General features: G+C 46.3%; 1 pseudogene; it reads left to right on the top strand.

Annotated features, from left to right (window-relative positions):
* Window positions 1-2,884: 2,884 nt before the first annotated feature.
* Window positions 2,885-3,412, top strand: LOC125416441 (large ribosomal subunit protein uL5 pseudogene; annotated as a pseudogene).
* Window positions 3,413-18,170: the final 14,758 nt, after the last annotated feature.

Raw genomic sequence — 18,170 nt, 5'->3', positions numbered from 1 at the left:
CTATCAAAGAGTTCTACTCTTGGTGAGTAAGCATTCAGATTTATGAGCCTATATGGGCCATTCCTATTCAAGCGACCAGAAATGCAAATGGTACCGTAGGTTCAAATGTTTGAATATTTGGTTCTAAGTAGGAGGAACTGTTAGGGAAGGGTTAGGAAGTATGGCCTTGTAGAAGGAGGTATGTCACAGGCTTCGAGATTTCAAAAAGCCCACACCGTTTTCCCAGTTAGCAAGCACACCTTCTCTCTCTGGTTCATACCTGTGGATTAAGGTGTAAGTTCTCAGCTACTGCTCTAGTGCTATGCCTGCCTGCCTGCCTGCCTGCCTGCCTGCCTGCCTGGTGCCTGCCTGCCTGCCTGCCTGGTGCCTGCCTGGTGCCTGCCTGCCTGCCTGCCTGCCTGGTGCCTGCCTGCCTGCCTGCCTGCCTGCCTGGTGCCTGCCTGCCTGCCTGGTGCCTGCCTGGTGCCTGCCTGGTGCCTGCCTGCCTGCCTGCCTGCCTGGTGCCTGCCTGCCTGCCTGCCTGCCTGCCTGGTGCCTGCCTGCCTGCCTGGTGCCTGCCTGGTGCCTGCCTGGTGCCTGCCTGCCTGCCTGCCTGCCTGGTGCCTGCCTGCCTGCCTGGTGCCTGCCTGGTGCCTGCCTGGTGCCTGCCTGGTGCCTGCCTGCCTGCCTGCCTGCCTGCCTGGTGCCTGCCTGCCTGCCTGGTGCCATGCTCCCTACTATGACGGTAAAGGACTCATCCTTTGAAACTGTAAACCACAAATAAATTCATAAAGATTTACTTGCTTTATTTTATGTGTACAAATATTTTGCCTGTGAGTGTGTGTCTGCGCATCATGAGTGCTGTGTCCACGTTCACAGAAGTCAGAGGAGAGCACTGGATCTCCTTATATTGGAGTTATGGAAGGCTGTATGCTACCCTACATGCATGGGTGTGGGAACATCCACAGGGGCATGGACAACCTACCAGTGGCCATACCTCCAATTAAAGGTGATTCTTGTTCCTCCAGTGGTTATCAACTGTGCTCAGCTAAGGGTAAGGCCTTGGGAGCCTCTCCATAATCCATGCTGGGAATTTCTTTTTAAGACAGGGTCTCATGTATCCCATGATGATCTCAAACTCCTGATCCTCTTCCCGACACATCCTAAATATTGAGATTTTAAGTATGCACTGCTATACCACTACACCAGACTCTTTACTGCTTTTCTCTTTGCAAAATATGTCAGCTATTTGTTAGAAACTTAAATGTGAGGGACTGTCTTGGGGCTCCAACAGTCACACAGGAGTAAAGTTCCGCAACAGCCAGCCTGTCATCACTTCCCATTTCTTTATGTAAGAACATTTGTTGCAGGATATTTGATCACACTGTGATACTTCAAGACTGTGTTAATAAAGTTAACTTTTGGGGGGGGGTGATGGAGACAGTGGCTAGCTGACTGGAATTAGCCATAGAGAATCGAGGAATATGGACAGGTCTGAGAAATGTGGAGAGAGGATCAGCTAGTCGTTCCTTTGCCGTTTCTATGATTTATCAAATTTTTACCCCAACATCGGACTTCTGAGTCTTTAATGGTAATGCATAAACTTAGATAAAAAGCAACAAGCATTCATTTGGGTAGCTTCCGGTTCCTTACTGTAAGATTGATCATCTGCATAGCTTCCTGTGTCCTGCTGTAAGAGCATTCTCTGGGTAGCTTCCTGTTTCCTACCCTAAGATCGTTCATCTGGGAGGCTTCTTGTTTCCTACTGAAAGATTGCTCATCTCGGTAGTTTTCTGTTTCCTACTATAAGAGTATCATTCATTTGGGTAGCTTCCAGTTCCCTACGGAAAGATTGCTCATCTGGGTGGTTTTCTGCTTCCTACTGGAAAAGCATTCATCGGGGGAGCTAACTGCTGACTTTTGTTTTTAAAGAAAAGCAAACCTTCTCTTCCGGTTCTCTATCAAGGGACGGAATCAGGGCAGAAAGGAGAACCACTATCCCGGAACTTCACATCCACAAATGTTGTGGTCTGAGGCTTTGAATCAACGCAAGCAGACACAAGAGGTTACCACAAAGCAAGATTTAATATAACAAAGCAAGATTTAATACAGGGGACACTGGAGAGGGGGAATCAGTGGTTAAGAGCAGTGACCGCTCTTCCAGAGGTCCTGAGTTCAATTCCCAGCAACCACATGGTGGCTCACTAACCATCCACAAAGAGATCTGGTGCCCTCTTCTGGCCAGCAGGCATACATGCACGCAGAACACTGTGTGCATAAAAAAATAACTCTTTTGTTTGTTTGTTTGTTTGTTTGTTTGTTTTTCGAGACAAGATTTCTCTGTCTAACAGTCCTGGTTGTCCTGAAACTCACTTTGTAGACCAGGCTGCCCTCGAGATCCGCCTGCCTCTGCCTCCTGAATGCTGGTATTAAAGGCACGTGCTACCTTTGCCTGACATAAATAAATTTAAAAAAAGAAAGAAAGAAAGAAAAGGAGGTGGCGGGACTGATCCATCAGGACCACAGAGCAGACTCAGGACTTGAACTATGACCCCAAATGCCAGTTGAAGCAAGTATTTAAGCACAAAAATCACAAACATCTGTGCCAAAACACAGTTACAATTATTTCACCAATCAGAATTCAAAGATTAGGGGCTTTCCTTAAGTGACCCATCATTATCAATGGACATTCAGTGCAAGTTTTTCGGTCCAACCAGTCAGATTCATTTGCTCTTTGTGTTGTTAGGGATAGCCATAAAGTTTCTAGGGAACTAAAGATGCATAATGACTATTTCTGTGATCTAGGGAGGAGGTGGGCCAGCTATTGGAAGGTTTCCAGCTCCTGTAGGTCTTGGGAACCTGAGTTTTGTTTCACCCTACAGGTAAAATGGTGTCTGAGGTAAAAATGGCAGTAGTCAGGACAAGGCGCTTTTTGCCTATTCCCAACACGAACTCTGTCTCCGTCACTCTGTGTGTGTGGGAGAGTCAAGACAGACTGACCCTGGCAGCCAAGGTTTTGGAACAGCTCACAGGCCAGAAACCTGTGTATTCCAAGGCTAAATACACTGTCAGGTCCTTTGGCATCAGGAGAAACGAACAGACTGCAGATCACTGCACAATTCATGGAGCCAAGGCAGAAGAAATCCCAGGGAGAGACCTGAATGTGCGGGAGTACCCGTTATGGACAGGTAACTCCTCAGATACCGGCAATTTTGGAGTTGGCATCCAAGAACACATGGACCTGGGCATCAAATATGACCAGAGAATTAGGAGTATGGCCTGGATGTCTGTGTAGTTCTGGGTGCGCCAAGTTTCAGAATCTCAGACAAGTAGCACAGGACAGGCTGCATGGGAGCCAAACACAGAGTCAGCAGAGAGAAGGCCGTACTTCTGGTCCCAGAAGTATGCTAGGATCGCCCTTCCTGGCAAATAAATTTTATTCAAAAGGCAAATAAAATTTTCTTAGAGTTGAGAGAGAAAGAGAGAGAGAGAGAGAGAGAGAGAGAGAGAGAGAGAAAGAGAGAAGCAGCTTTGGCTAAAGGAATAACACAGTGGCTGTCAACCAGGGGTGATTTCACACTCAGGACACATATGACCATGTCTGCAGACATTCTGTGTATACACTTCATCTCTCAAGACAAATGATTTCCTGGAACAAGGTTCATGCTCCACTAGACAGATTATTATCCTATCATTATTTAATCATGACCTTGAGATCCGACCTTCTCGGCTCAAATGACGTATCAGGATATTTCTTTCAAATCAATCATAGGCACCCTACAAAGAGTGATCGCAGTAATTTCCCTAACGTTTTGTTGGCTGTTCCTACTGATTAGGTTAAAATTTGAAGTTTTATTTGACAGACAGTAGCCATGGACCTTTTTCATAGACTTTATATTTTGATTTTTAGAGATAAGGAATTTTAATACATAGAGTGTATTGAAAGACCAACACACACAAATACACATCAGACTAAAGGGGACAAATGGACTATTTTCTCCTGTTTTCTCCAAACAATGCAGTGTTTTGTGAAGCTGGCCTGGTTTTCATCATTGTTCTTTGTCAAGTTTTGACTAAGGGGAGGTTGTGATAACAGGATGTGGGGAACGGAGCTGTGTGCACCGCCATGTGCATTCCTGCCTGTCTGCAGTTTGGCATGTGGCATGTGGGTAGAGGGGTTCTGGTGCCTCCAAAACTGTGAAGACTGAGAAACACTTAAATATAGATGGGAAAAAAGCATATGCAAGTAAGAATCTAAATAGCCCCTGCCTATAATCCTAACCCGAGGGAGGCGGAGAATTATGGGTTCAAGGCCAGCCTAGGTTCATAAGGGGAGACCATGTCTCCAAAAGCAAAATGAGAAACTCATTTTGAGAGTAGAGACAACTTGCTCAACCACAGTTTGAAGAACTGGTCATAAGGCTACAGTTCTCACCCAAAGCTCGCCTGTCCTTTGTGGATGGGCCTACTACCCTGCCTTGCTGCAGGCAACTCTCACTTTATGAATCTCTGATAGTAACACAATGATACAAGCCAGATATAGAGGCTTATGCCTGTAATTCCAACATTTGGGAGGCTGAGGACAGATGGAGAATTTCGGCATGAGGCCCTGTTTCAAAACACACACACACACACACACACACACACACACACACCAACTAAAAACATAAACAAATAGATATAGAAGTGATGAAATATTTCTCTTGCCCGAGGATAGAAACCCACACAGTGTCTTGTGCCTGGGTAAAACAATACGGATGATTGTACTTAAGCAACAAAGGACAGCTACCTGTTTGCTCCAGGAGATAAACATTTGCTTCTGGATGTAAGACAAAAGGCCAAGAAAAAGCCCAAACTGACTGCTTGCCTATGGAGTGGCTTTGGGACTCCTGCTTTACTGCACCCCCCAAATCCAGAGATATTAGGTCGTGAACTCTGCCCTGTACCAGCGAATCCCTCAACTTCCTAGACCTGCCTACAAATTACTAGGGCCACGTCCCAAATTCCACACCAACCTTCCTTGACTTTTTTCAAGACAATTTCTTTCTCCTTTTCTCCATTCCTCCCTCCCTCCTTCCTTCACTCCCTCTTCCCTCCCCGCCCCTTTCCCGGCCTCTACTTCTCTCTCTGCAGTTAACCTAATAATCTGAGCAGCAAGTTTTTCTCATGATGCTCTGAGGTGCCAGTCATGGATCTGTGCTCCTTTTGAAAAACTGGGGGGAAATAACCAAATAAATGCAACTCTCTTTCAGGGTAGAAATAACTGGTTGTTTTTAAAACCTACAGGTAGGCATGTAAATTGGCACAACCACTATGGACAGAGTCTGTGATTCCTTAAATCACAGACTGATTTAAAGGAGAGGGAGAGAGGGGAGAGGGGAGAGGGCTCAGTTGGTGAAGTGCTTGCTAGGCAAACATGAGCACCTGAACTGGATCCCTAGGACCTGCATTAAAACAACAACAACAATAACCCAATGTGGTGGCAACTTGTAAACCCTAGCACTGGAGAGGCAAAGACAGGTGATATAGCAGCATTTGTCCCAATAATCAAAAGATGGAAGCAACATCGGTATTTGCTCAGGGCTGGACAAATTGGTACAGCCCATACTAAACTACTATTCAGTCACCAAACGAAGCTCCAGTATTAGACTCAGCAAGGATGACGCCTCTTGATGTTGTATCAAGTGAAACAACACAAGACCGAAAAGACAAATACTGTGGAACTCTGCCTATGTGGCATCCCTGCAGTAGTCAGATTCACAAAGCACACTAGTGGGTACCAGAGGGTGGGGAGGAGAAGGAGGCATGGGGAATTATTGCATAATGGTTGGAGTCTCTGCTTAGCGTAGCGAAATGTTTTGGCTGTGTTGGTGACAGACGTGCAGTCATTTAAATGTAATAACAAAGCCAGGTGGTAGGACACACACCCATAATCCCAGGACTTGGGATGTGAGCCAGGAGGATTAGAAGTTCAAGGTCAACCTCAGCTCTGTAGTGAGTTCAAGACCAGCCAGAACTACATATGACTTCTCCACAAACAAATGTAACAAATTGCACTCTTAAAATTGGTCTAAGGCTGGGGATGTAGGTCAGTTGGTAGAGCGCTTGCCTACCATGTACAAAGCCCTGGGTTCCATACCAAAACTTAGCCTTGAGGTGAGAGCATTTCCATTTCCAATCCTTGCACCATTTCAAATGTATCCATGGGGCAGTGTGGATAGGGGTCATCTGTTTGTTCTTCTGGTCTTCTGGCTGCTGATCTGACCCCCAGCCTCCTCAAGCATGCATGCCTGCAGTAGTTGACTATTAGATCCAAGATGACGTGTTTCTCTGGAGTCAGTACATAGTCAGCATAAAAGTTAACTGTGCTGGAGAGATAGCACAGTTGTTAAAGGTCTCGCCCAGCAAGCACAAAGACCAGAGTGCATGCCCAGGACCCACATAAAAGGCCACGCATGGTGGCCCGTGTCCGTTGTCTCAGCACTGGGAGACAGATAGGCGGATCCCTGGTGTGCCCTGGCAGCCAGCCTCACCGAGTTGGTGAGTTCCAGATAAAAGCGAGGCGAGTCCTGAGGCATGACATCTGAGGTTGACCTCTGACCTCCACAGGTACATGGCCTCTGACCTCCACATGTGCATGGAAAGCTAACCATACAGGGTGATGGGTGACTTGCTTTGTTTCCCATCTTTTCTGACCAGGGACCAACAACTGCTGGTTCGCAAACCACATAAAGGTCGCGCAGGGAAGAAGCCAGTCTGGCAGAAAACAGGAAGAGAAATCAGAGCGCAGGGGGGAATAGAGAAAAGAACAAGGACATGGGGAGGGGGTAGAAAAAGAAAATAGTGGAATCCAGACTAGTTTAGCCTGATCAAACCTCAGCGTGTGGTTAGAAACTCAGCAGGGCAGTGGAGGCACACATCTTTGATCCCAGCACTCGGGAGGCAGAGACAGGCAGATCTCTGTGAGTTCGAGGTCAGCCTCGTCTACAGAGCGAGTTCCAGGACAGGCTCCAAAGCTACAGAGAAACTCTGTCTCGAAAAACCGAAAAAAAAGGAAACTGCAGGCCAAATCCCTTTCTCTTGTGGTCTCCAGACTTGAGACTGATCACCTAGGGCTGCAGACAAAGCCAGAGAGACAGAGGGCTTCAGCTTTTTGGTCCGACTTGGGAAACAAGCATCAGAGACGTAGCACAGGCTAGCCAGGCTCCCAAATCCATGCACTTCCATGCTCTGCTGTGCATAGAAGAGCAAGGGGAAAGGAAAGTCTTGGGGGAAAGAAGGGAGAAAGAAATGGCCTCTTCAGTTAAAAGCTGGGAGAACAATGCTGTCCGCCTCTGCTTTCATTATCCACACGGCAAAGGCTCTTGACTAATTCCGTGTTTCGAGCTTCTCCACCATCGACTCAGTTTTCCTCTGTGTGTGTGTGTGTGTGTGTGTATTGTACAGGAAGCCTGGACTCAAAGTTGCTTTGGGCTCAGATCCCACAGTGTGAACTGGGAAGGACTGAGGTAGTGGGTTTCACGGGGCTCTGCAGGATTCCCCAGCAGGGTGGTAGGGTGCTGTGGCTGCTCACGCAGCACCACACTGGATTTCTGTCTCTTCCACCTAGAGGCTCGCAGGGAATTCCTTGTGATACTGCCATGTGGCTGCATTAGGCGCACGCATACAATGAATTTTAATCACTTAATGTTAGACTCAGCATGAAGACAAGGAGAGAAAATGGAAAGGGGTAATTACATCCATCACTCCAGTGCCTGCTGAATGCCTGGCATTGTTACAGGCTGCAAATACCTGTCTTCCAGACTAAGCTATTCTTGACTAATTACAGCAACAGAAAAGAAGATGCTTTCTTCTTAAATTTTACTTTATACTTTTTATTATGCAGGCTTACATAAGGCCGATTTGACTCAATTATACAAAGCACTTTGAACATATCCTCCACTTCCCCACTACCCCACCCCTCCGACCCCTCTCCCTCCCGTCGTCCATTCCCTTTTCTCCCCAGACAGCTTCTTTTCCAGGCCTGTGTCATTGGCATATATATGACTTTATGTACTTATGAAGTCTAGAACCTGCAAATGAAAGAAACCATGCGATATTTGTCTTTCTACAGCTGATTGAGTTCCTCTGCTATGATCATCCCAGTTATACACATTTAAATGCTTCGTTTGCTATCTCCCTGCTTCAATCCTCTTCACCAGAAGGTGACAAGAAGCCCCTGTTCAGGGAGAGCCTTGGCCACCTTTCACGCTTCGCCTCACCTTCAAATTTCTCGTTGCTGCAGCGAGCACCCTGAGGCCCGGCCTAAGTTGCTCGCCACCGCCACTGATGACTCTGTCTCTGCAAGATCCAAGCTGAGGCTCATTCAGGAGTTTGAGGGCATGAGCAGACCCTGCAAGTGTGAAGATGCCAACTCCCGTGGAGGACCTTGGCCCTTCCCGCTATCAGCTAGGCAGCGCTGAAACCCGTTCTACAAGCTTCCTTCTTGTTCTAGCTTCCTCTTCCTATTTGTTTTCTCTCCAATATGTCACACTCCTGTTTGCTGAGACCTCATCCCCAAATATACTCTCTGTGTGCAGGATCTTTTCTCTAGCACTTTTGGGAGAGGAGAGGCTGGAGAAAGGGAGGGGGTCAATCATCTCCCTAATTATTCTCAGATGATATTAAACGTGGGCAATGATCCTTTAGGAATAGCTTAGTGATTGCACTAACTGGCAGTTTTGAAATCATGGTCAGGTAAATTACATTTATAGTATGACCATAAAAAGAGATGTGTAAGAAGGGGGGGGGCAGCCACTAAGAGAAAACAGTTCTCAAACCTGCGTTAAAGTCACTTGGAGGACTTGTTAACGCATATCACTAGCTCTAAAGCTTCTGACTCTGCCGGTCTGGGAGGGCCTGAAGATGTGCTGTAGGACAAGCTTCCAGGCAGTGCTGAGGCCCCTGCTCTGGGGATCCCTTCTGAGAGCCATGGTCTAGAACAGCACCATCCAACAGGAGTTTCTGGGATGCCGGCAATGGTCTACATCTTCATGCAAAATGGTGCCTACTAGTCATGGTGTCCACAACAGACTTGAAATATGGCCAGTGCCCAGTTGGACTGGGACTGAACGAGGACGCGATCCAACCAGATTCTCTGAATGTGGCCGGATTTTTTGAATGTGGCTGGCCCGGAGTCTTTCTGAAAAGCCATTGACAATGACACTGGGACTTGTTTCCTCTGCATATACTGGATTTTGGGGATCCAGTCTGTTTGGATACTCACTTTCCTGGACCTGGAGGGAGGGGGGAGGAACTTGAACTTCCCACAGGGCAGGAAACCCTGACTGCTCTTAGGGATGGAGAGGGAGGAGGAGAGGGAGTGGGGGGAGTGTGAGGGTGTTGGGAGGAGGGGCAGAAATGGAAACTTTTATAATTTAATAAAATTACTTTCTCATCAAAAAAAAAAAGAAAATTAAAAAGAAATATGGCCAGTGCCACAAACAGTTTAATCTGCTCAGCTTTTATTGATTTTATTTTATTTTATGTGCATCCGAGTTTTGCCTGCATGTTATATCCGTGTAGGAGTGCCAGATCCCCTGGAGCTGGAGTTATAGACAGTTGTGAGCTGCCACGTGGGTGCTGGGAATTGAACCTGGATCCTCTGGAAAAAGCAGTCAGTGCTCTTAACCGCAAAACCATCTCTCCAGCTCCTGATTTTAAATTTAAGTAGTTACATGCAGCTCCTGGTTTTAGTCTTGGGCAGCTCAGGACTAGTTTCTTGCTATTTCCCCAACTCCAGACCAATTAGAGCCTAACTTTATTTTAACTGGATGTTCAGGATATTGGGATGCGCACTTGGCTTGAGAAACAGAAGTTTGGTAACCATTGCGTCTCCAGTGCAGGACCAGATTTCCTGTACAACGGTTCCTTCTGCTCTGCCAAAACATGTGTTGCCTTCACCCAGGTATCTGTGAAAACCTCCTTAATTTGAAAACGGGGTTATGAGGTTAAGAAGCTCAATCATCACGGTCCTGTGTCTTTGGGGTTCTACTGCTGTGATGAAACTCCATGACCAAAGTGTCCAAACAGACCCCCAAAATGCCAGTGCTGGTGACAATGTTCCGAGTAGAGGACTCTGACCAGGTCAACGGAAGGATTGCTGTTGGGGTGAGCAGAATAGTAATTTCTGCATTTGTCTGGGATATAAGGCAGATTTCTATTTACCAGGAAAGCAGATCTCACGAGGTGGCTCTTGTTTACCAGAACCTCTCTTCATCCATCCTCAAAGACCAACTGACAAAGAGCATCTGCTTCCTGGTGAACGGGAACAGCCTGTAGTAGCTCAGACACCTCACCCTTCTGTTACGGAAAATCCCTTTGCTTTTCCACCATTTTGCTTCCCTCTGCCCCAGAAAAGATAGCTTCAGCAATCTGATCCCCACTAAACCTTTCGACCCACGGAGTGCTCTAGTTCAGTGGTTTCCCTGCATCCTCACTTACACAAAGCACCTTGGGGAAGAAAGAACCCAAAGCACCATGACAGGGTGGTACCACCCACAATGGACTGGGCCCTCTGTCATCAATCACGGAGGAGCTGGGTCACATCTGCTTGAAAGAAAGGCTATAGGAAAATATATTCACAAGGAGAAACAAAGTCAGGAATTAATGAAAAACTATTCAAGCTTCTGGCAACAAAAATCATATAAACTACCAGGGAAATCAGCAATTTCCCTTAAAAGCCCCAAACAGTGCTTGTTTGACTACAGGACACTTTTTGTTGTTTAATTAGTGGAGAGGACTGAGGAGCTTCACTGCCAACAATGAGCAAATATCTACAAAAGTGCCCGACTTGACTGTGGGTCTGTCTACACTTAGGACAAGGTCAAAGCACTTATTGAAGACTCATTTTCTCTCACCTGCCTCCTTTAGCCTCCTCGCTTTGAGTTGGCAGCTGGAGCCACGTAAGGGTCTATTGAACTGGTAAAGTCATTTGTTTTAGTGAGGCCTAGCAGTTTTCAGTAAATAGATGCTTCAGAAGAAGACAAAATTAACATTCATTTAAAAATAGCAGCTGCAAAGTGCTTATTTATGTCTTTTCTTGAGATAGGGTCTCGCTTCGTAGCTCTGACTGCCTTGGAAATCACTAGGTAGCACCGGCTGGTCCTGAACTGAACTCGCGGGCAATCTTGCTTTAGCTTCTTGAATGCTGGGATCACAGGCACACAAAACCACACTCAACAAAACACACATTTTTAAGCTCCACAATTCTGTGAGATTGGGAAAGCTGAAAGCTTTTTTATCACAATTCCCACAGTTAGCTACTAGCATGCTGGATGAGGGGTGGGCTGAACTGAGAACTGTGGGGGACTAACACTAGCCCAGGGCAAATATCTCAAGCAGAATTCACTCTTGATATGAACATTCTCAACTACATCTCCCATTTCTATAGAGAAAAATTACTTAGATAATGCCTCTGTTGTTGATAAGGAAACTGGCTTGGAGAGACAAATACATCTCTGGGCTGGGGTCCCACATCAGGACTCCTCTGCCGGACTCTCAGTCAGGAGACTCAACTACACCTACTGAGATAAAACACTGTAACAAAAGTAACTTCAGGGAGGGAGTTTATTGCAAGATTATCATCATTCACGGCGGGGAGTCGAGGAAGCAGAAGCTTGGAGCAGCTGCTCACATCGCCCATGTTTGGAAACATGAGTGCAAACTGCTGAGTGACCATTTTATACAGTCTAGGGCACACTTCCCAAAGAACGGTCAAATCCATAATTAAGATGGGTTTCCCCATCTGAATGCCATCAAGATAATCCTCCATGGGCATGCCCAGAGGGTCCCCTCCCAGGCTAGCCCAGGTCCTGTTAAGTTGTCCATTCATACTAAATGTCATAGGCCTCGTCTTTCTTATCTGTTTAGAGAAGTCTGAGGCAGCTGACTGGTCCTCCAGATGCCTCTGGTCCCCACAGTGCCCCTCTCAGAGTTCACAGAGCACTGGATAAAATGTCCTGGCTCAGTAGCCCTAGAGCCGAGTCTCAAACAAACTGCCCGGAATTTCATAACGACGACAAAAACCAAACAAAAATTCAAGTCGAAATCCCACACAGGCTTGCAAGCAGTTCAGCCTGCTCTGGGCCAACCCTTCCTCTCTACGTTCCCTACCAGGAGCAGCTGGCACAGAGACCCAGTACAATGACACACACTGGAGTCAGGAGGCTAAAGAAACCAGTGGAGAGGAAGCACATTCAGCCTCGGACCGCAGGACAATGTGGCCTCTGTCTTCTCTCTGGATTCTCCGGTCTTGTCACATCTTTGGGACCACGGCAAAAGAGATTGGCTAGGCTATCCTTTCGCTCTTGGCTCTGTGCTGGTCAGAGCATCCTACCTCACATGGCCTCGCTCACTTCCTCCTCCCCCTAGCTTCTCGAGGCAATGAAAGTCCACTATTGTCAGCCGAACTCGGAGAGTAGCGCAGTGTGAGAGCCTGATTCTTCTCCCTGCAGAAGGAAACTGACTTCCAAATCTGCCTCTGCCACCTAACAGATGTGTGGATCAGGACCCTTCGTCACCTAAGGCTTACCTTCCGTGTAAGAATGAGAGAGTAACAGTAACTTTAGAATGCTCGTGTGGAGACCAAGAATGACAATTCACAAAAACACTGTGAATTCCAAAGCCTGGCTTCTTGGTGGTTTTTAAAGATACATACATACATACATATATACATACATACATTTTACATGTATGCGTCTGTGTGGGTATATAGGCAGGTACCTCCAGAGGCCAGAAGATCTACTCTCTGGAGCTGGAGTTAGATGCAATTGTCAGCCACTGACTGAGGTGCTGAAAATATAACTCTGGTCCTCTGGAGGATCAGCATACACTTGAGCCCCGAATCATTTCTTCGGTGTGTTCTGGGTGCATTTTCATCTGCTGGCTAAAGAAAAGAAAAGAAAAGAAAAGAGGTCATATTGGTGCCACAGAGCTAGATAAGGAAGGAGACCCAGATGGAGTTTTCCGGCTGCATCTGTCACCTCTTGGCAACCCTCAGAAATGAGGGGTCAAATTTAGTTGCACATCTCTGTGTCAAATCACACCTCCTGGGAAGTGTTCGCTCTCTTTTTCTTCCTCTGTCTCTTGCACACACACACACACACACACACACACACACACACACACTCACTCACACACAGACACATAAACACATGCACATAAATAAATTAATATTTTTGCATGCCAACTCTTTGTTACAGATAATCTCTAGGATGTGAAATAGTAATATTTTTATTATTTAAAATATGTAAGTACTTAATAGTCAAAACCAGTAAGACTTTAATACTGTCATGGCACAGATTAACAGGTTAAATAGTAAGGCTCCCACAAACAGCGTCCGGCTTCTCGCTCACCACTGATTCTCCCTTTCAGAGCCAATAATTTTCAATTCGTCTAAATTTTTTCTCTACATAATTTTTTTCCCATTTTTAAAGTTAAAAATTTTAGGTCAGGATATAAAGTAATGGATTTTGTAGTGTTATTTTCTTTTTTCTTTCTTTCTTTTTTGTTTGTTTTGACTTTTGGTTTTTTGAGACAGGGTTTCTCTGTAGCTTTGGAGTCTGTCCTGGAACTTGCTCTGTAGACCAGGCTGACTTCGAACTCACAGAGATCTGCCTGCCTCTGCCTTCTGAGTGCTGGGATTAAGAAATGCGCCACCATCGCCGGGCATCATAGTGTCATTTTCATAATGTGTATTATGCTTTGCTCTCCTTCATTTCTCTCCCCTACTACCTTCGTCTCTACACACGGACATTAATCGGTTTTAGTTTGTATGGTTAAGCTGATGCTTGTGTGTGAGAATGTGCTTGTGTGTGTCTGGAGGCCAGAGGTCAACGCTGGGGATTTTCCTTATCAGTCTTGACATTATTTTTGAAGCCAGAGTCTCTCATTGATCTCCCCATAGGCTCACAAGCTTAAACACTTGGTCCCAGCTGATTGCACTGCTGGGGGTTGGGACCAGGAGGGAGCCTTGCTGGGCAGGATGGCTACCTTGACTGTTCACAGCCAAGCCTGATTCCTGCCAACTCCTTTCAAGATCCTTCACAATCTGAGCATCCCAGCCGTGTGCTTTCCTTCCATGAACTCTTCAGGAACTCTCCCACCTTATGGGCTGTGGTGCTTTGAATAATAATGGCCCCCATAGGTTCATATATTTAAATGTTTAAGGATTTAAATGTATGTTTCACTATTTGAAAGGATTAGGAGGTGTGGCCTTGTCGGAGGAAGTGTGTCATGGGAGCTGGGCTTTGAGGTTCCGAAAGCCCAATCCAGGCCCAGGGGTTTCTCTTCCTGCTGCCTGCAGATCTGGATGTAGGACCCTCGGCTCCTTTTCTAGCACCATACTATGCTTCCTGCCATGATGATAATGGGCTAAACCTCTGACCCTGTAAGCAAGCCCGATTAAATGCTTTCTTTTGTAAGAGTTGCCATGGTCATGGTATCTCTTCACAGCAATAGAACACTGACTAAGACAAGGGCCCTCTCAAACTGTGAGCCAACCAGAGCCCTCCCTTGTTTAAGTTGCTTGTGCTCAGGCATTGAGAAGAGTAACGAACCCTGTCCTGCTCACTTGACACCTGAGATCTACGCAGGAGCCACAGAAGGCAGCTCACCTGGCCCGCACCTCAGTTCTTTTCACGGAGTAGGGGCTGGAGCACAGTGGTCTGTAATGGGCATCTTCATCACGCCACCCTAGGCTTTCCCTGCTCACACCACAGCCTCAGCCATCCGAGGGCATCTATCGCCGAAAACCCTGGAGCTGCCAGAAGTTCCCGTTGCAAACAAAGCTGAAAGTGATTTCTTCAGCTGGTTTCTGCTAAATAATCCTGGCAGAGGAATATCCCAGGGAGCACTTGGAATCAGCAGAAATTGTATTTATTACATGCTCCAGATAGAAGCCAAAGTCACCTCACTCTTGCGGGAGTCATGAAAGCAAAAATAACTGTAGATGTAGGAGAAATTTCTCCTTTGAAATATGGTTCCAGTGGGCATGGTGGTTCACGGCCTTCAGGCAGAGCTCCGAGAGTTCGAGGCCAGCCTGGTCTACGAAGCGAGTTCTAGGACAGCCATGGCTGTTACATAGGGAAATCCTGTCTTAAAAAACCATGCACAGATAAACACACACACACAAAGATTTAGGCAGCCTCTAAATCTCTCAAGGTATACCAAGCGGCAATGCATTGCCCATCACTGAGGACAGGTAAGGAGGATGTGGTGGTGACTTCAGAGATGTCTGAAAGCCACGCGTCAGTTGCTGCTTATGATGCGCTTTCTCTGGCCACAGAAGGCCACTGGGACACCTTGCTCAAGTAAGCCTGGTGCTTTCAATTTAAACCCAGCCACCCTCTTGGATTGGAGCAGTAACAGACACATTACTTGTATATATCTGGCTAGCTTTTCCTTTCTGTTTGCATTTGACGGTTTCATTTGTACCAGGTTCCCCGATGTCCCTGGTCAGATTGTCCCAGTATTGGAGAAGAGGGTCTTTAAGTATTTCCCATTGCTTTCAAGTGTTTCATTATGGCAATGCAGTGCAGAATGAGACATCAGATGAGTCGCAAAGACCCTTTGCAATAGTGGCCTTGTAGACTAAGAGAGTTTCCAGTTCTAACCCAGGAACCGTTTCTGAAGACAGCTGGGAAAGGGTCTGCAGAAGGCTATGCCTTCCTTCACTGCAGAACCATTTCTGAAGAAGCATCTGGGTAAGTTACACCACAGGGGTGGGGTGACTGACTGTTTAGTATATATGGGGTTCTGGGTTCAATGCTCAAACATGAACAATAATGATGCTAAAAAAAATTAGGTGGCTCAGAAGCTAAGGGCGTCTACCGCTCTGCCCGAGGTCCCGAGTTTGATTCCCGTCTGACTCGCAGATGTCTAAGCGATCAATACATCGTTATAAAAAAATCGGAAAAAATTTTTTTATTCTTCTCCCATATGCCATATCCTGACCACAGCTTCCCCTCCCCCCACTCCTCCCAATCCCCTTCAGCTCCCCTCTTCCCCAGATCCACTCCTACTCTACCTTCCCTCAGGAAAAAAAAAAAAAGAATAAGAAGCAGGCGCCCCAGGGATATCAACCAAACACGGCATAGAAAAGTTACAATAAAGCTGGGCGGTGGTGGTGCACGCCTTTAATCCCAGCACTCAGGAGGCAGAGGCAGGCGGATCTCTGTGAGTTTGAGGCCAGCCTGGTCTACAAGAGCTAGTTCCAGGACAGGCTCCAAAGCTACAGAGAAACCCTATCTTGAAAAAAAAAAGTTACAATAAGACTTGTCAGAAACCCTCACGTCAAGGCTGGACTAGGCAATCCAGTAGGAGGAAGAAGCGTCAGAGACCCCAGCTCCCACTGTTAGAGAAGTCCCACGAGAACACCAAGCTACACAACCATAAGATATCTGCAGAGGACCTAGCTCAGACCCAAGCAGGCTCTGTGATTGCTGCTTCAGTCTCTGTGAGCTCCTAGAAGTCCTGCTTGGTTGATTCAGAGGACTGTGTTCTCATGGTATCCTTGACCCCTACGGCTCCTACAATCCTTCCCCCTCTTCTGAGGGGCTGCTCTGACTCTGCCCGGTGTGTGGTCGTGGGTCTCTGCATCTGCTCCCATCAGCTGTTGGAAGGCACCGCTCTGAGGACAGTTGGACTAGGCACTGATCGATGAGTCTATCAGAATATCACTGGGAACCATTTCATTAACTTTTTAGAAATTCATTATTTTTTTTTGTTTATACCAGTTATGTTTGGTTGAATCCTGGGCCTCTGGGCTGTCCAGTCTCTGGTTCCAGCCATCCAGTTAGTGTCAAGGGTGGGCTCCCTCTAGCAGTGTGAGCCTCGAGTTAGATCAGTTGCTGGTTGGTAAAAAAAATTAAATTTCAAAAGGGAAATCAATTAAAAAGTGAAACACCCTTTCACACAGGCAGCACCAAGTACGTTCCTATCATGTGTGTCTGAGAGAAAGGTCTTCGGAGACCAGGACACTGTGGAAAGAACGCGCTAGGCTCTTTAATGTTAAATGTGTGACAGTCGATGTGAAATGCATAAAGCCCAGGTACTTTCCGCTTCTCCTCATCTATCCCCGCCCCATCCTCACCTTCATCGTCCTTGACTGCAGATCCCGACAGTAAAGGTCGTTTGCGGTTCGTCTGTCCTTTCCCTGTTCCCCTTCCTTTCCTTTCTCTTTACCCTAGACTATGGACAGAGCAGACAGCAGTGTGAAAAGAGAAGTAATACGAGAAGGCAGGAGATGCAGGGTGGGTGTTCACCTTTCCTTAAAGTTCTTCCTGGCTGGTAAGGTCACCCACCGTCTCCTACTGAGCACTGTCCAGACACAGACACATCCTGAGGCAAAATATCCAGACTTGTTTTTTCCGGCCTAAACTAGTAATCAACCCCTTACCTCTTTTTCCCCTCCTTTCTTTCCTCCCGCCCCTCTCTCCCTCTACTTCTTGATTTTTTTTCTCCTTTGAAATTTAATTTTTTATCATCATTATTGGTCATACTTGGAGATTGAACCCAGAGCCTCAAATATGCCTAACTTTCAAAGACCGTGTTTAAAAGTGTGGCTAGAGTCAGCTAGACCCAATTAGATTTAGTCGATCCAGCCCAGCATGGTAGCTCACACCCACCAGCCCAACTTGGAGAACCTGAGGAAGTAGCATTTCTGCGCATCCATGACAAAGTGAAACTCTGCCTAAAAAAAGAAAAAGAAGGAAAGCAGAACAAGAATTGCAGTGAAATCCTAGATGAGGCACATTTACTTTTATTTCCATATTTTTTTGGTATTATTTCAATAATAGTAGTAAGTGTTGTATATATACAGATATAAAAATACATACCCATACTTATCTCTACCTTTATTAGTATTATATATCATCACATTATATATAATATATAAATATATAACTGCATAATAGCAGTTATATATTGTGTATAGAATTATAAATATGTATGCATTTTTAAGATTTGTTTTGTTTTTAATTATGTGTGTGTGTGTACCTAAGTGTAGGTTTGTGCACGGAAGCCAGAGGAGGACATTGGGTCCCCTGGAGCGGCGCTAATAGAGAGTTGTGAGCCATCCAACGTGGATGCTGGGAACTGTAGTCTTCTGTAAGAACAGCGTGTGATTGTATCTGCTGAGCCATCTTCCCAGG

The sequence above is a fragment of the Myodes glareolus genome, chromosome 1 (genome assembly GCF_982192425.1).
Source record: "Myodes glareolus chromosome 1, mMyoGla1.1, whole genome shotgun sequence".
Lineage (NCBI taxonomy): Eukaryota > Metazoa > Chordata > Mammalia > Rodentia > Cricetidae > Myodes > Myodes glareolus.
This window is presented reverse-complemented; position numbering and strand designations above follow the sequence as displayed.